General features: G+C 51.2%; 1 protein-coding gene across 5 annotated transcripts in view; it reads left to right on the forward strand.

Moving 5' to 3' along the window:
* The first annotated feature begins 1,745 nt into the window (after nucleotides 1-1,745).
* CHST3 (carbohydrate sulfotransferase 3) overlaps nucleotides 1,746-24,219 on the forward strand; it is a 40,220-nt gene continuing 17,746 nt past the window's right edge. The window contains exons 1-3 of one of the 5 annotated variants that reach the window (XM_082632635.1): nucleotides 1,748-1,834; nucleotides 4,711-4,824; nucleotides 5,769-5,968. The gene's annotated coding sequence lies outside the window, so the exon portion shown is untranslated. Of the gene's footprint in view, nucleotides 1,835-4,710; nucleotides 4,825-4,862; nucleotides 5,969-24,219 lie in introns of those variants that run through there. The other 4 variants (XM_082632638.1, XM_082632634.1, XM_082632637.1 and 1 more) reach the window with 4 other exon arrangements.

Genomic DNA, 24,219 nt, shown 5'->3' on the forward strand with positions numbered 1-24,219 from the left:
CATGGTACCAGAACAAAAGGTGGTCCAATTTTGTAGGATGCATCCTAAAGGGCTATTTTTAGGAACTGAACTTTTGTTTAATGTTTAATGTCCACCAGTTAAAATAGTGTACCTTCTCTAGCACAAATACATACACACACACAAACACACACACACACAGAGAGAAAAAAGACAAACCAATTCCAAAAGGCTCAAAGCCAAACCAGTTCCAAAAGGCTAACTTTGATACAATAACATAAAAGCCTATACACAAAGAATTTCATGTCATTTACCTTCCCTTTTACAAAAACAGTTCCAGTTGATGGTCTCTCCATGGTGGGCAAAATTGTTATCGAACCGAACTCGGGTCTGCTTGCCCAACAAGCAGCATAGCCAATATACTACACCAGGTTGTGGTGAAGGAAAGTACAGGGTTTATTTGCAAGGCACCCAGCAAGGGAGTGGGAGACACGCCTCACATCCGCTCCACTTGGTCTTTGAGTGAGAGGGTTTTATAAAGGGGAAGAACAAAGAGGCTGGGATTAAGCATCTTGGGACATTTCCGTGACATTTTTTAACCTTTCTTTAAATTGAAGTATAGTTAATTTATAATATTGTGTTAGTTTCAAGTATACAACAAAGTGATTCAGTTATACATATATGTGTGTATATATATATGTATATATACATATATATTCTTTTTCAGATTCTTTTCCATTATAGGTTATTACAAGATATTGACTAGAGTTCTTATATTGTGCTTTCTGTGACATTCAGGTCCCAGGACTCAGGATGTCTCTGGTTTAGAATTCTCTGGCCAGGTGGTCCAGGCCTCAGGGGGTCTGTTAACTTACCTTGCCCTGGAGAAACAACCTGAGTTTATACATTAATGATATCTGTAATAGCAACTTTAGTACATCAACAGTGTTATTCACACCAGCAACCTTAGTACATTAACAATGTCTCAACAGCAGCAATTTCGGTCAACTGACTCTGGTTGACTAGTGTTCAGTTAGCACAGGATTGAAGTCAGAGGGGACAAGAAAGGGAATAAAGTTTTGGATAGACACATTAATCATAAACTCCTAAGGGAACTCAGGTTTTAGAAAGACTCCGTTTCAATAGGATGGGAGGCCGGAAGGACTTGAGGGGCTCAGGCAGAGTGAAGCCACGAGGATCTCCAGGCCACCTCCCTTCCAACCCTCCCCCGCCCCTCCCAACCCAGGAGGGGAGCTCTTCCCAGCGTCTCTGAAAGCGGGTAGGGATCCCAGCGGCTTCAAGAGAGTCCCAGGGGAGAGGCGGGCGGAGGCGCAGCGCTGGGAACAAAGGCCCACAGAGGGGTCCTGCAGCGCGCAGCTCCCCGGGGACTGGGGCGACGGCGGCCCGCTCCCCCTCAGCTCCTCCCTCTCCTTCCCTGCTTCCACCCGGAGGCCCGTCGCGCAGCCCGAGCTGCGCCAACTTCGCCAGCGGTTCCCAAGTTGCCGGGGGCGCAGGGGTGGGAGCTGGGTGGGGTGAGGGAGAAAAGGAGGAGGAGGAGGGCTCCCCGGGCGCCTTGGACGCAGTTCAGGAATCCGCCGCCACTGCCGGCCGCTCGCGGACTCGGGCCGAACGGGGAAGGCGCCAGGCAGGACCGCTCGCTCGCTGCGCAGGACGGCGCCCTCCTGGCGCCGCTTCCCGCCCACCGTGCGAACCCGCGGGGCCGAGCCTCCTTCCCTCCCCGCCGCCGTCCTCGGCCGGAGCCGCTTCTGCCTGGTCCTGCCGAGAGGAGGGCAAAGTTGCGGGCGGATGCTGCCCGCACCGGACCCCTGCCTCGGAAAGTCGGATCCGCCCCCGCTGGAGGAGGCTCGGTGGCGGGGTAAGTAGGGCACCGGCATCCCGGAACCGCCTCTGGGCCCGGGAGATGGCCCAACGGTGCGCACCCCACCATCCCCGATCGGGCGCGCGCGCCAAACTTTGGAGGAAGAGGGGGCGAAACCGAAGGTGGGAGAGGGAGTGCTCGGCGCGGGGAAAGCTCCACGCAGGCATCCACACCTCCAGACCCACTGCACCCAGATTCACAACTGCCACATACGCACAGCTCATCACCCATCGAGCCACAGACACACGCACACGCTTCAGACTGAACCGTGCAATTCCGGAAGTGCGGGCGTTCGGATCTTTAGACTAAGCATGTCCTCTAGCCTCAAATAAATCCACTGTCTTTGTCTGCTGCCCCTGCAGCCCCACAGTGAGGTGTCCCCAAAGCGAGACGGGCAGGAGAAGGGCTGCCTTGTCTTTGAAAAGTCGTGGCCGGGACCTCGAGGCTGAGAAGTGGGGAGGGGAAATCAGACATTTCAGTCGGCTCTCCGGGTTCATCAGGAGCGAGTTTGGCGTGGAAACTCGGTGTCTGGGTGATGTGTCTGGGTGTGCGCAGCCCTTCCGGAGGCGAGGCCGGGAGAAAGGAGGGAGTGACTCATAAACTCAGACCCGGCGTGTTAGGGTCTGTGAGCAGAGTAGAAAAGGCTGGCAGGCGGTGCTGCCCTGGACAGCTGGGTGGTGGCAGTGACAGGGCCTGCGAGGGAAGCACAGACCCTTCCCCCTAGCGGATGTGCTTCCTCAGAGGGACTTCCAGGGGGGGTGGGCTGATGAGATTCCAGCCCTGGGTGTGTATATGAAAAACGTGGTAGGGGATGTTTAACACTCCAAGGTCATGGAGAAAGCAGGGCAGTCCTGAAGCCATATTTTTTTTCATTGCACCTGAAGTTGTGTCTGTTTTCGGATGCCCTTGGTGTCCGGGGCTCCAGGATGTTTCAAAGGTTGTCCTGGATCTAGTACAGTGCCTGGCATTGTTGGTACTCGATAAATAGTTGTTTGATGAATAATGACACCAATAATTCATATATGTTAAGGACACTCTATGAGCCAAGCCAGGTGGCCTCGGCTAGGTTGGAATTGGTCTATCTGCAGAGGAGGGGGCCCTGAGTGGTTCCAGGGAGCCCTGACTGATCTGTTTAGCCCAAGCAGCAGGTTCTATTGTGCCCTGTGGGCTGGCATTGGGGACTTGAGTCTCAACATTGGCCTCTGTTTCCCTAAGAGGGGCAGTAAGAAAGTCTCCATTTTTGCATCTGGCTAAGCTGGGAGTGTGGTGGAGTGTTCTTCCTGGCTCCTACTGGCCTGGAAGGAGATGGGTCTCATGAAGGGTCTAGGAGCTGTGTCCTCCAGCAGTGGCTTGGCTCTGTGGTGGCAGCAGGTGGAGGGGCAACACAGTCCCTGTACTGAGTATTGGGTGGGTTCCTCTGCACCAGCTGGCATGAGCTTCCCAGAGGAGTGGAAACATCTCGTCTTCCTGGAACTGGGATTGCAAGCAATCCTGAGAATGATTCCGTACCTGCATGGAATTGGGAACATGCCAGGATGTGGTGCAACTTGGCCATATAATCACAAAGAAATGTGTCATTCCCCCACCCCACCCCCGGCCCTTTGTGACTAGGTTTGGTGTGCATGTGAAGCTTCTAAGTGGTCTGAATGCTGAAATTAGCAAAGTATGTAGGCAGTACCCAGGATTGTGGCTCCAGATAAGCGAGAGAGTGATCTGGGCTTGGCCACCCCCAATTTCAGGTGGAACACTGCAGCCGATCCCTTCCCAATATCACCTTTCCACCTTATTTATGTCTTCTGTGAATCAAGAGCTCTATGTTATCTCATCAAGACCTTATATCCCTATGAAGTTAGCGTTTTGTCACCATTTTACAGATTAGGAAACTGAGGTTCAGAAAAGTTAAGTAACTTTTTGGGGGTCACACAGCTGGTGAGGGACAAAGCCAGGATTTGAAACTGGACAGTCTGACTCTGGAACGCATGCTGTTTCCACCATGCCCAGCTGTCTCTAAGGTCCCTAACTGGTTCTCCATAGCAACAAGGAAGCAACGCTGATGCACTTACTGGGTCCTGGGGCCCCTGACTACAGTCCTCTTTTTACACACACTCTGCCTAGCCTGGGTTACACCATGGGTCATGGAAATCAAAGCCTGGGTGGCACCAGGCTGCTAGAGCCTTCCGTGTGGATTTGGAGTCAGGAAACGATGGGGGTTTGGGAGTGACTGCAGGGAGATGTTGGAGTAATTCCGGTGAGAGCAGATTCACTGCTTATGTGAGAAATGGGGACAAAGCTACCACTCGTGACCATACAAGTCACAGGTTTGGGTTTGGAAGGAATTGCCAGGTAAACATCCTCAAATGGATTACTGTATTCCTTTCCCTTTCAGCCCTTGCCAGGGGAGACATCTATTGCACAGGGAAATCAGCCCTCACCTGAATATGAAGGGGCATGTCACGGCTGTCCTTCCCACCACCCACCACATGCCCAGGAGAGCTAGACTCCGTGGTGGTGTCTGGTCCTCAGGAGAGATGGATGGGGAGAGCTGGGGCAACCAGGGGCTGTGAGAACTACATGGCTCACCGGGTCCCCAGCTGATGCCTTCTCACACAGGCCCCACAGAGGGACAGTGGTTCTCATTCCCGATTTGCTGATGAGGAAATGAGGCTCAGAGAGGTGCAGTGGCTGCCCAAGGTCACAAAGCTAAGGAGGAAGTGCAAGCCATGCTGCCTTCAGGACTCCCTGCAGGCACTTAGAGGCAGCTGTGTTTTCTGCCTGGTTAGTATTCTATCTCCCCAGCCCCAAGGCTGAGAGTGGGTTACCCCCCGTTGGGGCAGAATCCTCACAGCTCTGCCCACCCGCATCTCTACCCCCAGATCCTCTGATACAGGTGTTCATGGCACGGGGAAAGCTGGCAACCTTAAACAAGGAGCAGAAGATAAGCACTGCCCAGCTGGCCCCTGCCCACCTTCCACAGCGAGCCCACCTGGGTGAGTGCCAGAGCGTTCGCAGCACTGAGCTGCAAAGATATGGGAGCCCTCTCCCTGCTTCACTGTGCGGTGGACTCGCCATCCAGGATGGAAGTTGGGAGACTGGGTGTGGGGAGAAGCTGCCCCATCCGAGGGGCGGGAGCTATTAATCTTTGTACCCCTGGCTCTGTCCTAGTGCGTGACACACGGAGGTACTTAGGAACACTGTCAGATGATGGGTGAAGACCAGGGAGGGGCTGTGAGTGCCTCTGCTGGGAAGTGGTCAAGCAGGGAGCCAAGGGAATCTGCCGTGAGGAAACAGAGAGGCCTCTGCCCTTCATGAAGTCACGCAGGAGGAAATGATAACAGCTCTCCTTTTCATTCCTTAAACAGAAATACTTGTCCCCTTTGCTTAAACAGGTGTAAGAACACTGTTTGTCCTGCCCTGAGCATGTAGATTCCACGTCTGGGTGTGGGGTGGCCTCTGGCAGGCTGGACAGTTTGTTCTGTGCTTGAAGGTCTCAGCCTTTGTCTTCATCAACCTAAATCGGGCTGGTTCTCCTGCACATCCCCACCTCTGCAAACTTGAAAGGAGGGGCATGCAGGCCACGGGAGCCTCTGACCACCAATAACTTCAGGTCTCTAGCGGCCCATCACTCCCTCTCTATGTCTCTACCCTCCCCCCATGCCTCCCCTTACCCCCCTGCCCCACAGAGATGGCTGTGTGCTAAGGGACTGTGGGTTTTTTTAGGCTCTGGGAAATTTATCACTGGGATTCCAGAGGGCTCTCTGAAAAGGATTTGGAGGAAAAGCGTGTAAAATAAATCAGCCAATTCCCAGCTCAGCCTCTCCTGAATACCACAACTAAACAGCTAGCCTGGGAAACTCTGTTTTGGCCTCTGTGCTTACACCTGGCTCACCGGCTGCCTTACCAGCTCCCTCCTTCCTGCATCCTCCCCATCCAGCCCCTCCTCCTTGACTCAGGGAGCCTCAAAAGTTGGGGAACACACCCACCGCCGCCGGCTGTCCTTGTGCTTCGGGACACTGGGAAGCTGGCATACTGGTGGCTGGGAACAAGAGGAGAATGTGGGAGAAGAGACAGCCAGGGGTTGCAGCACAGCCCTGCGCCATCTGAGGAAGTCTCCCTGCCTCGGCCCTGCTCGAGGTGAGTTTGACTTTGTTGATGGAGAATGGTGGGGCTTTTTCCAATTTTGTGGCATCTGAGGAAGCTTTACATCTTAAACATCAGTTTAGAGTGGATGGACCAAAGCTAATTTTCTCCAAGGTGGGCTCCCATGTGAAGAAACCCGAAAAACCCCATTTACGGTGTAGGGCTTCCCGGCCTAACCAGAATGTCAGGGTTCTTTGCTTTTGACCAGAGTCCTATCAGCTTAGGCCCTATCAGTTTAGGGTTCTGGTGGTGTGAGTTCACTGCTGTAAGTTTCTTTGTCTCTGGAGTATGAAGTAAACTCGTGATAACTTAATAACTTCATTTTATTCAGCTGACCCATTCTAAAACCCAGCACCCAGTGAGAAGGGGAGAACCAGGGTGTTAGGGTGCGGGTATTTCCCTGGTGGGATTGGCAGCTGAGGGCTCCACTCAGTCCCAGGGAGGGGCCTGGGGGCCTTTCCATTGATGTGCCTATACCAAGCTGGGTCAGAAAACTGAAACCCCTGGAATCTGGGGAACAGGCACCACCCTGAGGCTCTGGGTCCCACCTCCACGCAGGAGCCCCTTTGGCCTGTTGCTGTCAGGCTTCCAAGAGAGAATTTGAGGGGTAAGTCCCATGGCTTGCAGTCTTGTTTGGAAAGAGGCTGCACACCCACATACAGATTAGCACACATCATCATGGGCCAAAATGTATACACACACACACACACACACACACACACACACATAGATACATAAGCACAGGGATGTACTCATCCCAAAAGGCAAATTATGTAATAGTGAAGAGTACATATTCTAAAGCCAGAATGCCCACCGTACTGCTTAGTAACTGTGTGACCTTGGGCAAATTACTTAACCTCTCTGGGCCTTACTTTCCTAATCAGTAAGAGGGGGATCGTAATGGGTTATAAGTAATGGGGCTGTAGGTGAATTTGTATCTGTGAGGAGTTTAGAAATGTGCCTGTAAATAGCTGTAAATAGGTGTTCTAACTATTGTTCACCACATACTCTGTGCCCCAGATATTCAGGCCCAAGGGCACAATACTTCCCAGAGAGGTGCTCACAAACTTGTCAGCGAATAGGATCAATCACTTTGCACTTTCTGAGTCCTGATTCTCAGGATGTGTGGCATTCTCTGTACTAGACTCGAATTAGAATTTATTAGAAACATAATTTCGTCTTCCCTTAAGAAGCTCATTATTTTATAAATTTATTTATTTATTTATGGCTGAGTTGGGTCTTTGTTGCGGTGTGCGGGCTTCTCGTTGCAGTGGCTTCTCTTGTTGTGGAGCACGGGCTCTAGGCATGCGGGCTTCAGTAGTTGTGGCTCGCAGGCTCTAGAGCATAGGCTCAGTAGTTGTGGCGCACGGGCTTAGTTGCTCCGCAGCATGTGGGATCTTCCTGGACTAGGGCTTGAACCTGTGTCCCCTGCATTGGCAGGCAAATTCTTAACCACTGCGCCACCAGGGAAGCTCAGAAGCTCATTATCTTAAAACAATGTGGGCACTAACTCCCCCCAGAGAAGGGTATGATTCCTTTAGCAGCATCAGTTTTCAAACTAGGTTCCATGGAGCCCCAGAGTTCAACGAGGACCCCTCAGAGGTCTGATGGCGGGGGGGGGGGATCCAGGCCTCTCCCCGCATTTATCTTTTTTAAAAAATATTTATTTATTTATTTTATTTTTGGCTGCATTTGGTCTTAGTTGCGGCACGTGGGCTCCTCGCTGCAGTGTGCAGGCTTCTCTCTACTTGTGGCATGTGGGCTCAGTAGTTGTGACACACGGTCTTAGTTGCCCCACAGCATGTGGGTCTTAGTTCGCCGACCAGGGATCGAACCCACGTCCCCTGCATTGGAAGGTGGATTCTTAACCACTGGACCATGAGGGAAGTCCCCCATTTACCTTTTCTACATATTGGGTTTCCTAGGAAAGTTCTGGTTCCTAAGAAGGCTCCACAGCTTAGACGGTTGAAAGACCCCCCTCTACCGTCTGACCCGCTTCCCATCCTGTGTGTGCCTGTCCGAGCACGCTGTGCGATGCCCGTGCCTATGTGGGCCCGTGCAGCTACCTGAACGTTGGCCCCAGGCCTCTCCCACTCTCTTCCCCGCTTCCCTCCTCTCCCCTCCTCTCCAGCTGCCTCACCATCTGCAGGATTCTGGAAAGTGCTAACATGTCTGAGCCAAGATAGGGCTATCTGAGGAAGTATTTTGAAAACAAACTGGGCCACCATCCTGGCTGAGATTGCAGTGATTTTCAGCAAAGAATTTCACAACTTCCCAGGTGGGGGCTGTGGCCCTTGGCAGTCCTCTGGAGGATGACTGGGGCCTGTCTCTGCAGGGTTAGGATAGACACGCCTGAAGAGGCCCAAGATTGCAAACCTAGAACCAGGAAGGGGAAGTCATCCTCACAGGATGAAGAACTGGAACCCCCCCACCCCATCCCCCCGTGACCTCAGGGGTATGACACCCTGTCCTCTTCTTATTCTGAGAGATACTACTTTCCTTTTAGTTTTCCTCCTCCTTTTCCATCTGGTGCAGGTGCCTCGGGACTGGGGACACAGGAAATATTAGCACTAACAGCTAGCATGCACAGCCCTGTGCTTAATTAGTGTCTTCTGGGCCCGCACTCACCGAGTTCTCACAGGATGCTCTCAAGATAGGTACCGTTGTGCTCACTGTTGTACAAATGGGCAGACAGAACCAGACAGGTGGGAAAAGTTGCTGGCACCCCACTGCTGATGAGTGCAGAGCTGGGTCTGAGCCCTGCAGCCTGGCTTCAGAGTCAGTGCTCTTGACCCTGGGTGTGTCCGTCTTGCTGGGGCCACAGCCGGAGAGGTGGAATGGCTCACCAGGACAGTCATTTCGTAACTGTGGCCAGGGCATGCTGCTGGTGTCTGACTGGGCAGTGCTGGGGAGGCTGGCCTCAGGGGCGCTGCAAGCCGAAGTCTGAGCTTCGGCCTTCCCCAAGGCTCACTGGGCAGGGCACTGCCCTCATACAACAGCCTCTTTTGCAAGGCCGGCCATCTGCTGATTGCTGCTTCCCCTTGGCAATGGCAGGTCTCAGAAAGTGACGCCGATGGCAGTAGAAGGAATTTAAATTATTGGCAAGGAAGAACTGGCAGATTGGGGGCCTCTGTCTCCCCGAAGGCCATTCCAGCAAGACAGAAACCTTACCATGGAGTAAGCACCGAGCTGCTCAAGATGCCAAATGGCTTCCTTTTTTTGTTGTTAATAAAGTTATTTATTTATTTTTGGCTGCATTGGGTCTTCGTTGCTGCGCTGGACTTTCTCTAGTTGCTGCGAGCGGGGGCTACTCTTTGTTGTGGTGCCCAGGCTTCTCATTGCGGTGGCTTCTCTTGTTGTGGAGCAGGGGCTCTAGGCATGCAGGCTTCAGTAGTTGCAGCACGTGGCCTCAGGAGTTGTGGCTTGCAGGCTCAGTAGTTGTGGCACACGGGCTTAGTTGCTCCGCGGCATGTGGGATCTTCCTGGACCAGGGCTCGAACCCATGTCCCCTGCATCGGTAGGTGGATTCTTAACCGCTGCTCCACGAGGGAAGTCCCCGAGTGGCTTCCTTGGGCCCTGTGATCTCCCAGTGAATATCATCCCCAGCCTGTTCTTTCACCAGCCCTTGTCACGTACTTGGTGTTCCAGGTTCCAAACTGACCTCTTTCCAGATGCACATGTCCTGCTCTCTGTAGCCTCTCCAGCTGCCCAGAACACTCTCTCCTTTCTTCTTTTCTCATGGTCAGCTCCCTTCATCCTCAGGCCTCAGCTTGGATGTCTCCTTCTAGAAGCCTCGGTCAGCGGCCCTCCCTATGGCTGCCTGCACATCCCCGTCCTCACACTTTGCCCCGCTGTGTTGCCCTGGCTGCTTTCATGGTCTGTGGTCTCCACCAGGTAGTGAGCTCTGCGAGCAGGACAGAGTCTGCCTTGTTCTCCTTGTGTCTCCAGTGCTTAGCACAGCCTCAGGCATGTGCTGAGTACCCGTGCCTGACTGTGGGACCATGAGTGATGGGTGTGAAACCTGGCCGCAGGAAGAAGGAGGCACTGGACGGTGCCCAGGCTCCCATGAGAGGATGCCTAGGGAGTGATCAGTGTCTGGGCAGAGGTGGTGGGAGTCATGGTGTGTGGAAGGGGGCAGCGGATGTGGACCAGAGGTCCTGTGTGGGACAGGGAGGGAATGGGAGCGTGAGACCCTGGGCAGATGGCCTCTTGCAGTTACTACCCTGTGGGCACTAGGCTGGGATCCCAAGGATGGGCCTGAAACGCTCCAAGAGGCCCCTTTGAATTAGGTGGCCTGGTGGATGGTTACACTATGGGCCTCACTAGGCAACCCCACCAGCAAGCGGTTCTCAGTCCTGTCCCCTTTCTGGATGGACATTCATTCATCCTCTCCGGGCTTCAAAGCTGACCCCCAAGCATTGGAGGCCCCCCGTGGCTGAGTCCTTTCCCCTAAGCAGAGAGAAGGAAGCCCAGCTGGCAGGCTGCCTCCCAGGGGTGGTTCCAGTTGCAGCCTTTGAGCTGTCCTCACAGAAGTAGTAGGGCCCTGCGTGCTGGGTTCCCATCCACACCACCCAGGTAGCACACATTAGGTGCTCTGGCCAGGGCACTGCCTGTCTGGGTGCCTGCTCGTGCCTGAAACCATGCCAGGTTGGCTGGGGGTAGCAGAGGTGCCTCTAGGCAAGAAGAGGAGAGGACACCTAGGCACAAATAACCACCTTTGAGTCCAACTGTGATGAGCCCACAAAGGTGGACATGAGGGAGGACTTGGGAAGGCTTCATGGAGGAGGTGGGGGTTCCAGTGCAAGAAGGGAACCTGGGCAAAAGCACAGGCATGGGAAAGTTCAGATTGAATGCAAAGGTTGGTGAGGAGTCCAGTTGGGCTGAACTTCAATTTGTAGGATGCACAAAGAAGAGATGAGGCAGGATGGAGTTGTGGTTACATGTGTAAGCTCTAGAGCCAGGCTGCCTACATGAGGACCCTCAATCCCCACTTATTGGCTGTGTGACCATGGCCAAGTTGCTTAACATCTCTGTGCCTGTTTTCTCATCTGTAAAATGGAGATACTAATAGTACCCATCACGTGGGGGTGACAGGAGAATAAAATGTGTTTCTGTACAAGTGTTTCCAGCAATACCTGACACACAGCATCAAGAAGAGTGAGCTATTATCTTTTTTTTTTTTTTTAAAGCAGCTAGAAAAGTAAATTGAGGTCAGATCATAGAGGCCTTTGGATGTCATACTTTCTGTTTGCTAAACAGCTGCTGTGTGCCAAGTACTTTACAGACCTTCTCACTCAGCCCCATACAACCTAGCAAACTTGTTAGCAAAGTCTCCATTTTATAGATGAGGAAACAGGCTCAGAGGGGCAGAGTAACCTGCCCAAGGTCACTCAGCCAGGTGGAGGCAGAGGTGGTAATGAAACCCAGGTCTGTCTGGCGCTTAGCTCTTTCTTCAACATGGAGATTAGAGAGACGTGACAGAGGCAGATGGGGACATCCCCTGGGCTGGAGTCACAGCCAGGAGCAGAGCATGGATGCTGTAGCCATGGGTCCCTAGGCTGGGAGAGTGGGAGGTGACAGGGGAAGGAGAGATGCAGGCAAGTCTGGAAGGCAAGGAGATGAGGAGGCCCCAAGGCCACAGCACACAGCTCACCATTCAGAGCTCAGGGACAAGCCATTGAGTCATTTTGGGAAAACATGACATCACTGAGTCTTGCTGTCTGCTACCCACCTGCCAGTCCTCGTGCCCAAAGTCCTGCAAGGGGACCCTCACACCCAGGCAGCAGGGCCAGGTCAGCTCCCCGGCTTCCTGCCCTGAGTTCTCCCCAACCTCTGTAGCCCCATCTTCCCACTGCTCCCCTCCCTGCCTGCGGCCTCCACACCACCCCCACTCATAAACCCGAATGAGGCAGGAGCTTCTGGAAGTGATGATGAGCATGAACAGCTTCCAACAGGGCCTCCATGCCAGGCCTGTGACTGGAATTCTGGGTGGAAGGGGACAGCTGTGTCGAGTTTTTAGAGCTGCTCTTCCCTTAAGAATGGTGCCTGCGGGACTTCCTTGGTGGCTCAGTGGTTAAGAATCTGCCCGCCAATGCGTGGGACACGGGTTCGGGCGCTGGTCCGGGAGGATCCCACATGCCGCGGAGCAACTAAGCCTGTGCGCCGCAACTGCTGAGCCTGCGCTCTGGAGCCCGCGAGCCACAACTACTGAGCCCGCGAGATGCAGTACTGAAGCCCACACACCTAGAGCCTGTGCTCCGCAACGGGAGAGGCCACTGCAGTGAGGAGCACGGGCACCGCGGCAGAGAGTGGCCCCCGCTCGCCGCAACTGTAGAGGGCCCACGAGCGGCACCAAAGACCCAACGCAGCCAAAAATAAGTAAATAAATAAATTTATAAAAAGAAAAAAGAATGGTGCCTGCTATTCCATTGGAATCACTTTTTAAAAGTAAAGCCTGGTTAAGCTGTGTGCTTATGCTATGCCAGGTCCCAGCAGCCTCCACCTTCCTAGAAGGTACAGTTGAGTATCTGAGAGCTCTTTATATACTAGGCATCCTCAGGCTGAGTGATTTATTTGTGTCAATCTGATTGCATGAGGTAGCCCCATTTTATAGATGCCATTGCTGAGGCCCAGAGAGGTTAGGTGACTTGTCCAAGGTCACACAGCCAGAATTCAAACACTTGGCTGTCCAACTCCAAATGTGCCTATGCTCTTAGCCACTCCAGCCTCAAATAAAGCCTTTGGAGAATCACAGGATGTGGGCTGTACCGAACCTATGTCTGCCAAATGGTGTGGTGCAGACAGGAAGTGCCAGGAGAATTTTCATCTCAGAGTGTGGGTTACGCCCCAGAGCTTGTTGGAGGTTGTGGAGACGTTTAGGAGGTGACAGAGAGCTCCAGCTTCTTTGGCCAAGCAAACCCTGCTGACGTGGCCCTTTGGGGTGAGACTCTCCCCTCTGGAAGGAGCACCGGGGCTCAGGGGGTGCCTGTCCTGGTTTTGGTGGGCCAAACCTGGAAAAGGCATATGAATCAAGCAAGGGGCCAAGTGCCAGCTTCCTCAGCCCAGGCTGTGGGTGCAGGATGCCAGGCTGCTGCAGCTGCTGCTGCCACTCACAGCTCCCTCCCAGACCGCAGGAGGGGCTGGTGGCCAGCCCTGTACTGAGTGGTGCCCTCTCACTCTCACCACGACCTAGCAAGGGAGGCACGGTTATCCCCATTTAACAGGTGAGGACGTTGAGGCTTAGAGAGGTTTTCTGGTGCACCGGAACTCCCTTGGCCGGAAAAGAGAGGAACTGAGACTCTTTAAGTCTTCTTTCTGCCAAGAGACAGACAGAAGGAGGGAGGGGTTAGCCTGCCCTCTGACACTGAGCCATGCAGGCTGGCTGTTCTCAGGCTTGCATTTCTGATTCATCTGCAATCACCGGATCCTGATGTTGCAAGGCGAATAACCTCTGGAGTGAGAAAAGCTCTGATTTCCCTTGAGCTGTGAGTCACCATTTCTCTGGGAGCACTTTTGAAGCCATAGACCTCCTCCCCAGGCTTCGAGGGGCAGGTTCCTTCTCTGCCCAAGTGCCAGCCCCACACTGGCCCTGGCAGAGCCTGTCTATGGAAGGGCCAGGAAACAAAGGGCCTCCACGAGAGGCCTGGCCTTGGTGATTACCCAGCATGTGACACCCTGCCTTGCTCTCCACAGACAGATGCCAGATTCCCAGAGGTCTGTGGGGTCTGCAGCCTTCAGGGATCCCTTGTCCCCTTTAATGCCCAAGGCCCATGTGGTCAGCACAAGTCCACCTGCCCTCTCCAAGGATGTCTGGGAATCCCCAGGATTCCCCAGTGTATAGGGCGGCTCCTGCAGACACCCCTCCCCCCACAGGAGGGAGGGGACCAAAGCCAGTTACTCCCTCCTTGTCAGCCTCAGGTCTGATCACCCTAGTAATAATTTCTGGAGAGTTGTCACTTTTCTCACAGAGAAAGTAGACTGTTACGTTCGACTGTAGGGGCAGTTCTGCTTCTCACTGCCCCCAGATTTTCCTTCTGCGATAAGATTTTGGCTTTGCCTCTGCTTAAATTCAAAAGCATGTTCAAATGACTTTTCCAAAATGAGAGTCTCACCTCAGAAGAACTTTGCCTCTACCTCTACAGGTAGAAAACTGATACCTGCTTTTATTTTATTTTTATTTTTATTTTTATTAAATTTTATAAAATAAGTAATCCATGCCCATGGTATAAAATTGGAAAGGTACAAAAGGATATGTGGTGAAATTTCTTTCCCACACCTGACCCAGACACCCAGGTCTTTCCACAAAGGCAACCGGCAATATTAGTTTCTTGTGTGTAAGCTGCTTTTAAATTGTCTAGTTTTAAAACAAATCATACTCCACTGGGCTTCCAGTTCCACCACCGTTTTTGAGGCACAGCTGAAAAACTGCAGCTCAGGAAGTAATAGGGGCCGCCTGCAGAGTGCAGCTCTGCCCAAGACTGTCCCTTACAAGCGGTGCTGGCTGCCCACGTCCCAGTCCCCACCCCTCAGGGGTCACCTTGGGTTCACCCACCCCACATCCCTCATCCCCCGCAGCTCCAGGCAGCCAGCCCCTGGCTGTCCCCAGCTTCCAAGAGTGGCTCCTTCAGGCTCCAGGTGAAACCTGTGCTCCCCACTGCCCCTTCTCCATTTTGCCCTCTGGTCTGGCTGGGCAGGGGCCTGCAGCGGGGGCCTGTGGGGTCAGGGCCTGGTGACGGTGATGTGACCAGACTGTGCTGCCTCTTGGCTGGACTGAATGTTCAGAGTCCCCTAGGGGCTCACACAGGTAAGGTCCACCCGTCTCCACTCCTATCCTGAGTGTGACCAGAGGCCTCCCTGCTCCACTCCCCTTCTCCCCTCCTCCTTTCCTCTCCCCTCCTCCCCTCCTCTCCCTGCCTCCCTTTTCCTCTCCTCCTTTCTACTTCCCCAACATGTTCATCAGGTGCTGTACAGCAAACATTAACTCTAATATAAAGCGGAAAGTGGTAAGAATGGCGCAAGGCGGAGAAGAATGCTGCTAAGAGAGGCCTGTCCTTGAGACTGGCCTTCAGCAGACCCTGCCCTTCACATCCTGGCCTTGTACCTCCTGCTGGGTGACCTTGGGCAAGTCACTTAACTTCTTTTTTTTAAAATAAATTTATTTATTTATTTATTTTTGGCTGTGTTGGGTCTTTGTTGTGGTGTGAGGGCTTTTCATTGGGGTGGCTTCTCTTGTTGCGGAGCACAGGCTCTAGGTGCGTGGGCTTCAGTAGTTGTGACACACGGGCTCAGTAGTTATGGCTCACAGGCTCTAGAGCGCAGGCTCAGTAGTGGCAGACCAGTGCTCAAACCCGTGTCCCCTGCATTGGCAGGCGGATTCTTAACCACTGCGCCACCAGGGAAGCCCCACTTAGCTTCTTTGTACCTCCCTTTCTCATCTGATTAAGGAAGGAGAGGGTGGCAATAAGGATCCAGAGGGCTGGTGGGAGAACCTGGAGCTGCCAAAGGGCTTTCTAAGAGGGTGACAGATGTGGGGTAGGGGGGACAGTGCTCTTCCTCTAAGGGAATCATTATGAATGTGGGGGAGGGCTCTGGGGACATGTGGGGTCAGGGCTCAGACTTAGGGCGTGAATGAGGGAGGGGTGGCCCTTTGGGCAGCACTATCCTGCCTTGGCAAATGCCTTCCCTTTTCTGTATTTCCACACAGCGATGGACCCTCCTCGGCTTTATATTTTTTAAGTAGTGGCTTTATTTTATTTCTTTATTTTATTTTTAAAATATTTATTTAGTTAGTTATTTAGTTGTACCGGGTCTTAGTTGCAGCTCATGAGCTCCTTAGTTGCGGCATGCATGGGGGATCTAGTTCCCTGACCAGGGATCAAACCCAGGCCCCCTGCATTGGGAGCGTGGAGTTTAGCCACTGTGCCACCAGGGAAGTCCCTAAGTAATGGCTTTATTTTTGTAATAATGATAGATGTTTAACATGCAAAATTCAAGTAAAATGGATGAATACTGAGAAGAAAGCAACAAATCACCCCTCAACCCTACGTCCAGATGTAACTGGTTAGCTATCTGGTCCACATACTTCTCTAGGCATATATATAAAGAAAGGGGGGCAGTGGAGAGACAGAAAGTTTTATAAACATGGGGGAAATGCACAATTTAATTTAGCTTTAGGCCAGTGTTGTAAAGAGGCTGTCTGCCCCCAAAGCGGCCCCTCTCATCTGTTCAATAACCTACATGAGGGCCTGGTGTGGGGCAAGGGAACTTTCATGACAGGATCTTTTTTTTTTTTTTTTTCATTTTCACCAAGAACTTTATTGAACAACGTATTCACCCTTTTGTTCCACTACCTTCTGCCATTTTTCAGGCAACTTCATAATTCTGTCTTCCCAAAACGTTTAATCTTTTTGAACAAACACTGTTCCAGGTGCCTTTTACAGTCTTCCAGGGAATTGAAATTTTTCCCATTAAGAGAATTTTGTAAAGACCAAAATAAATGGAAATCCGAAGGTGCAACATCTGGTGAATATGGAGGATGAATCAGAACTTCCCAGCCAAGTTGTAACAGTTTTTGCCTGGTCATCAGAGAAACATGCGGTCTTGCGTTATCCTGATGGAAGATTATGCATTTTCTGTTGACTAATTCTGGACGATTTTTGTCACATGCCTCTTTCAGTTGGTCTAACTGGGAGCAGTACTTGTTGGAATTAATCGTTTGGTTTTCCGGAAGGAGCTCATATTAGAGGACTCCCTTCCAATCCTACCATATACACAACATCACCTTCTGTGGATGAAGACCAGCCTTTGGTGTGGTTGGTGGTGGTTCATTTCGCTTGCCCCACGATCTCTTCCATTCCACACTGTTGTACAGTGTCCACTTTTCATCGCCCGTCACAATTTGTTTTAAAAACAGCACGTTTTCATTATGTTTCAGTAGAGAATCGCATGCGGAAATATGGTGAAGAAGGTTTTTTTTCGCTTAACTTAATGTGGAACCCAAACATCAAAGCGATTCACAAAACCAAGCTGGTGCAAATGATTTTCAAGGCTTCATTTGGATATTTTGAGTATGTCGGCTGTCTCCCACATGGTATAACATTGATTGTTCTCAATTATTTTTTCGATTTGATTGCTATCAACTTCAACTGGTCTACCCAACCGTGGAGCATCGTCCAGCGAGAAATCTCCAGCACGACACTTCAAAAACCACTTTTGACATGTTCCATCAGTCACAGCGCCTTCTCCATACGCTGCACAAATCTTTTTGTTCATGCCAGGATCTTTAAAACCTCTTTAAATTCAGACAAATTACAAAAAGGGAGCTGGTTGAATCACAGATCTTCCTTGACTTATGATGAGGTTACATCCCGATAAACCCATCATAAATTGAAAATGCATTTAATACGCCTAATCTACCAAACATCATAGCTTAGCCTAGCCTACCTTAAACATGCTCAGAACACTTACATTGGCCTACAGTTGGGCAAAATCATCTCACACAAAGCCTATTTTATAATAGAGTGTTGAACCTCTCATGTAATTTACTGAATACTGAAAGTCTATAACAGAACGGTTGTGTGGGTGTAGAATGGTTGTAAGTGTATCAGTTGTTTACCCTCGTGACCGTGACCGTGTGACTGACTGGGAGCCCCAGCTGATCGTACGGCATATCACTAGCCCCAATTCATGTACGGTTACTACTGAATGTATGTTGCTTTTGCACCATCTTAAAAGTCAACCATCTTAAGTCGGGGACCTTCTGTAGTACACTCTGGCTCTAGAACAGTGGCTTTCAATCTTTTGGACCAAAGCCTCAGACAGAGACACACACACATATCACTGAAACAAAAGTCGTATGAAACCCGTGCATATCCTTATTACGCATGCTTAATACACTCTGATATTTTCTGTCTATACAATGCTGTTCTTTAAAAAAATAAAAGCTTGTCCAACCTACCAAATTGATTGCACAACTGAAATTTGAAACGTATGGCTCTAGAACAGTGATTTTCAAACTTAAGCGTGCACCAGAATCACTTGCAGCGCTTGTTAAGACAGCTTGCCATGCCCACCCCAAGAGATTCTGATTGAGGAGGTCTGGGGAGGGGCCTGAGAATGTGCATTCTGTCAAGTTCCCAGGTGCTGCTGGCCCAGGACCTCACTTTGAGATCCCACCCTCCTAGAATATGTTTTAAGACAATGTACTCCCTTGGCAGAGACTACCAGAGGATTTTCTGTGTTCAACAGATAATAATTGCTGATGGCTAGCACAAGAATTGTAGGTCTCTGGCATTTTTGAGGATGCTGATCAGGCACTGTCTTTGGGGTCTTCAACACCACCCTCCTGAAATCCAGCTCACTATAAATATCAAGTGCTGAAAAAAGGTCTGCTAAGAAAAAGGACATTTATGCCCAATCCTGGTTGAATTGCCTGCCTCTTAATACCAAGCCCACAGAACATAAAATGCCCCCAGCCCTTTTGAAAACACTGTTCTATAGGCAATGAAAGGTGCCATTTACCGTGTGGATTTCACCTTTCTGTTTTTTTTAAACAGAAGAAGGTAGGTGAAGTGTGACCCCCCCACGGAGAAAGCTGTCCCCTGGCTCTGGTTGGGGTCTGGTGGGTTTCACTGTCCCTGGATTGCCAGCTTTAATGGGAAACTTCCTGGCCTGAGTGCCCGCATCAGCACCCGAGCTTTTCAGCCTGCTAACTTCTGAAACTGGCCTATAGTTCCAAGCTGCCTCCAACCAGGGGACTCAGCCTCCACCCCTAATCCTTCCCCTTCCCCTTCCCCTTCGTAGCCTTGGGGCCCTGCCCCAGCCCTGCAGTTTTCCAGAAGCCAGCCCTCAGCTGGGAGCAGCTTCGTGAGGGAGAGGAGTGTTAAATGGGCACAGAGCCCTTCTGTTCCATTAACAATGGCCCGTTGATGACTGGATTCTGCCCGGTTGGCCCCCTTGACTGGACTTCGGGGAGGAGGAAAGACTCCAGCCCCCCAGGCAGCTACTTCTGGGTGTGAGGTTGATTCAGAGGCCAAGGCCTCTGTCTGCCCACAGAACCTCATTCTTCAGGCCCTGATGCAGCAGTGAGAAGCCCTCTCACCCCTCCCATCCCATCCCAGGGGTAGTTTGGGGCCCCAGGAGTGATTCACTTCAGTCTAATTCAACAAGCATCTATTGACCAGCTCCTGGGCACTGAGGCTCAGTGCTAAGTAGCTGTGGGAATAAGAATAACTGCTGACATGAATTCAGTGCTTATTATAGTCAGCCCCACCCTGGCTACCCCACAGAGTCACTAGGGAGCTTATAAAAATTGCAAAGCATAGACACTTCCCCCACCCCCAAATTTTCAGGAGTGAATCCCAGGCACTATTTTGTAAAAGCTCTCAAAGTGCTTCTCATGCCCAGCGGAGATTAAGCATCACCAGTCTCCTACTGGCTAAACACTGTGCTGAGCATTTAACTTGCAGCATCCGGTTTCATGGGGTATGTGCTTGTGGGAGGCTGAATAATGCCCCCCCACACAAGATCTCCACATATGAATCCCCACATCTGTGGACATGTTACGTCACACGGTAAAAGGGACTTTGCAGTGTGATTAAGGATTTTGAGATAGGGAGCTTATCCTGGATTATCCAAGTGGGCCCAGTGTAATCATCAGGGTCCTTATCCTAGGGAGATTGGACTACAGAAGAGGTGGTCTGAGTAATGCATTAAGAAAGACTCAACCAGCCATTGCTGGCTTTGAAGATGGAGGAAGGGGCCATGAGCCATGGAAAGCAGGCAGCCTCTAGAAGCTGGAAAAGGCAAGGAAGAAGGTTCTCCCAGAGACTCCGGAAGGAATGCAGGCCTGCTGACACGTTGGTTTTAGGCCAGTGAAACTGATCTTGGACTTGACATTCAGAACTGGAAGATAATAAATATGTGCTGTTTTAAGCTACAGAGTTTGTGGTAATGTGTTAATACAGGGCTATTACTAACCGTATCTTATAGACGAGGCACAGAAATAGGAGGCACTCACTTGGGGTCACACAGCTAGTGGATGGCAGAGCTGGAACAGAAGGAACTCAGGTGCATCTGACCCCTTAATCTGTTCTCTCTCCACCTTACGGCACTGCCCCTACTTTGCAGCCAAACAGACATGGATTCAAATCCCAGTTCTGCCATGTTCTGTCTTTGTGTCCTTTGCTAGTGATGGGTACATCTGGCCAGGGGGGAGGCTGCATGGGGGAACATGTGACGACCCATTGGAATGCTAGGGTGGGCCAGGTTGTTTCCAGGTGGAGCACCACGTGGACAAGTTTGGACTTGATTCTGAAGGAATGGAGCCCAGGGGTGCCAGCCTGTTCTTCCCTCTGCATGTCATGACGCTGCCTCAGACTTGCAGGCCCACTCAGTCTCTGGGATCTGGCCCTACTGCAGCAACCCAGCTCCCGTGCAGAACTGCAGGGTTGGGGCCAGGAGCAGCATTCTACTCATTGTCACCTGCAGCCAGTGACAACTGCTTGTGTGGGGTGACGAGTAAGCTCCCATTTCACGGAAGGCCAGCAATGGCCCAGTGCCTCCAAAGCACATTTCTTTGAAGGCTCTCCTGCAGCCCTGCATTTGGGGCCATGCATGTCTTAGAGAAGGAATGTGAGATATAAAGAGGTCCAGAGAGTTGTTCAGAGTCACACAAGTTGGTACAGGTCCTGGCCAAGACTCTGATCTGCCCACTGCTGTACAGCTCCTGCCTTTTGGCTAAATCTGCCCGCTCAGCGCCACAGCATAGTGGTTGAGTCTGTGGACCATGGAGACAGACTTCCTGGGTTCCAACCCCACCTTATAACTGAGGGCAAGTTGTTTGGCCACCGCTTGCTTTAATAGGGGGTGATGATTATTATCTATGAAGGTACCGTGGTACCTTTCTCACAGGGTTGTTCTGAGGACTAAATATATTTATGTGTGTGAAGTGCTTGGAACAGTGCCTGGTTCATTAGAAGTGTTAACTTCTGTTATGATTCAGCTCCCCTAGGGCACAGACTCTTTTCCTCCCTCTATTCCCAATGCCTCTTCCCATGCTTTGCCCAGAGCAAATACTCAGCAAATGAATTTACTGGTTGAATGTGAGCTTTTATCAGCCAGAGGCTCACTGGGTACTTTCCCAAATATATTCACTTTTCAAAAATTCCACCTTAGTTATTCAAACCCTTCTCTTCCTCCTTCTTGCCTGGGAGCTACAGAATTGCCATAAAGCAGCCTGAAGCTTGCTCTGCCCAGTGGTAGGCCCCGTGAGCAGTTCAGAGATAACCAGGCCTCCCCAGGTATCACCAACCCTTGAGTGCAAGGTAACTGGCACAGTTAGCATGGCTGCCCAGATCTCCTCGGTTCAAGGCCATGCCTGACCCACCTGCTCAGGCCTCCTCGGGGTCTCTGAGCCCTGTGGCAGCACAGCTTGAGCACCTAGTCCTGAGTGGCCTCCTAGCTCCTCTCCTATCTGAAGCTCACACCAGGCCTTCCAGCTGATGAGAGGGTCAGATGTCGTGTCATCCCCTCCAGAGTCCTGTCCCCGTCTTTCTTCTTCCCCTCCTGTGAGGATGGGCTTCCTCATCGTTTTACTTCCTCAAAAAGCCCCCAAGCTTGTCCTTGCACATGAATAGACTCCAGGAGGGTGGCCAGTCCGTGGTGTTCCAAAAAGACAAACTCGGAATTCCAGATTGGACTCAACTCCTTCACTCCTGCCCCAGGAAGGCCATTTCTGCTCAATCTTATCACCCACCTCTAGCTCCGTTTTCCAAAGACCTCTTTAAAACCTTCCTACTGTTGTGGCGGCTGGTTTTCTTTTCTTTTTTTCTATTTAATTACACTTTTTGTGGTTTTGAGATAATTACAGATACATGTGCAGTTTTAAGAAATAATACAGAGAGATCCCTTGAACCCGTTATGCGGTTCCCCCAGTGGTGCAAAACTCTAGTGCAATATCACAACCAGGATACTGATGCTGATATAGGCAAGATTCAGAACATTTCCATCACCACAAGGACCCCTCATGTTGCTGTATTATAGTTATGCCCACTTCCCTTCTGCCCTCACCATTCTTTAACTCCTGGCAATACTAATCTGTTCTGCTATCTTATAATTTTGTCATTTCAAGAATGTTATATAAATGGAATCATGCAGTATGTCACCTTTTGAAATTGGCTTTGTTCACTCAATACCTCCCAAATTCATTCAAGTTGTTGTATCTGTAGTGCATGCCTTTTTATTGCAGAGCAATATGCCATGGTATAAGGGAGCTGGTTTTCAATGGACCACTCAAACATAGGCCTAAAAGCTTCCCAAGCACCGTATCCCAAGTAAAACAAGAATACTGGCATGTTCACCCGGCATCCACGCCTGGTCAACAAGAGATCAGCAACCCTCCTGTCAGTATGGCCTTGCTGCTGAACTAGGGTGCACACCGGCAGCAGCTCTGCTGTCTGAGATGCCCTGAGGTGGCACTCTCTAAGGAAGCTGGGTGCTCTCTTAAGGCACGGCTCTCAATCTTCCATCACCTAGGGAGCTTTAAACAATTGATGCCCAAGCCATACCCAGACCAATTCAATCATAATCTCTGGGTGTGGGACCCGGACCTCAGCAATTTCTGAAACTCCAGATAATTCTCACATGCTGTCAGGGTCAAAAAGCAGTGCTCAAGCAGATTCAGCAAATGCACAACAGCATGCTACCCCTCTAGCTGCAGCAGACATCACCAAGCAGTCACCACACTCTTCCTGCGGAGATCGACCTTTTCAAACACGCTTCAGGCAGCCACTTCCAATTGATCGGCCTTGGCCCAGGAATTGAAATGACTTGCCCTCCCAGCTGAGGAGGCTGAAACTGTTTGGCAACTGCCATATCCAGGTGTGTCTAGGCCTGGGACCTGATGCATTAGGTGAGCGGCCCCCCAAATCATGCCAGAAAGGAGGGTCCTTGGCCCATAGTAATAGCAGCAGCAAAGCCACAGCAGGCGAGGATTTTCTGGGCTGGTTCCATAGGAAAAGGCAAAGTGAATCAGCCAGTGTCCTTCCCCTGCGGCAGCCTGCAGCCCAGCTGGGAGAGAGATGTGCGTGCAGAGTGTAAACCAACAGTACCATCAGCATAGATAGGATCTGGCTCACACTGGTCCAGGCCTGTAATAATGACCAGCCTGTGTGCAGTCCTCCTTATTTTCAGAGCCTCACAAAAGCTTACCTGATGCTCACAACAACCTGTGGGGCTGACCCAGGCTCAGAGCAGTTAAATACCTTGCTTAAAATCACTAGAGAGGGCTTCCCTGGTGGCACAGTGATTAAGAATCTGCCTGCCAATGCTAGGGGACACAGGTTCGAGCCCTGGTCTGGGAAGATCCCACATGCCTCAGAGCAACTAAGCCCGTGCACTACAACCAACTACTGAGCCTGTGCTCTAGAGCCCGCAAGCCACAACTACTGAGCCCACGTGCCACAACTACTGAAGCCGGTGCTCCACAACGAAGAGCAGTCCCCGCTCACCACAACTAGAGAAAGCCCACGCGCAACGAAGACCCAACACAGCTATAAATAAATAAATAAATTAATTAATTAATTTAAAAAATCACTAGAGAATAAATGGGAGAGCTGGCACCCAAACCAAGTCTGATTGCAAGTACCCCCTGTCTAGTCCTCAGAGCAGCTGGACACTGACAGCCCGGACCTCTCTCCCCACCTTCAGACTCCGGCTCTCCTCTCCAAGGGCTGGATATAGATGGACTCCTTCGTGGCCATTGATCAGCCCAGACAATAGCAGTAGTCAGTGTGGGCTAAGACCCAGGCTGCTCCCCTCCCTCCTACCGCTACCTCCCCTACAGATCTGGCACCTGGATGGTGGGCAGAACTCCTTGGTGAAAAAGAGAAGAGTCACAAGGAATAAAGCCCCTGCCTACTGTTAACAGGAAGGATTAAATGGGGGCTTGAGGAAACTGTGGGACTGCAGACCACCCTGGACGATCCAAATTCTGTATCCTCTGCATTGAAGACAGTAGGATTGGAAAAAAAAACCAGGGAGCAAAAGAAATTCTCCTCTCCATCTGTCCCTTACATGAACATTCTCCGGTGCAGAAAGTCTCCTTAGGAATGTCAGTCAGTAGGAGAAAGCAGGAAGGGGATCCTGGGCTTATGCATTGAGAGTTTTTCTCTTCCCAGTTATCTCAGAAATCCTGTCATGATGGCTCAGCACCACAAAAGCTAATTTTGTACTTGCATCACATCTGA

Source organism: Mesoplodon mirus, assembly GCF_964341445.2.
Source record: "Mesoplodon mirus genome assembly, chromosome: 2".
Lineage (NCBI taxonomy): Eukaryota > Metazoa > Chordata > Mammalia > Artiodactyla > Ziphiidae > Mesoplodon > Mesoplodon mirus.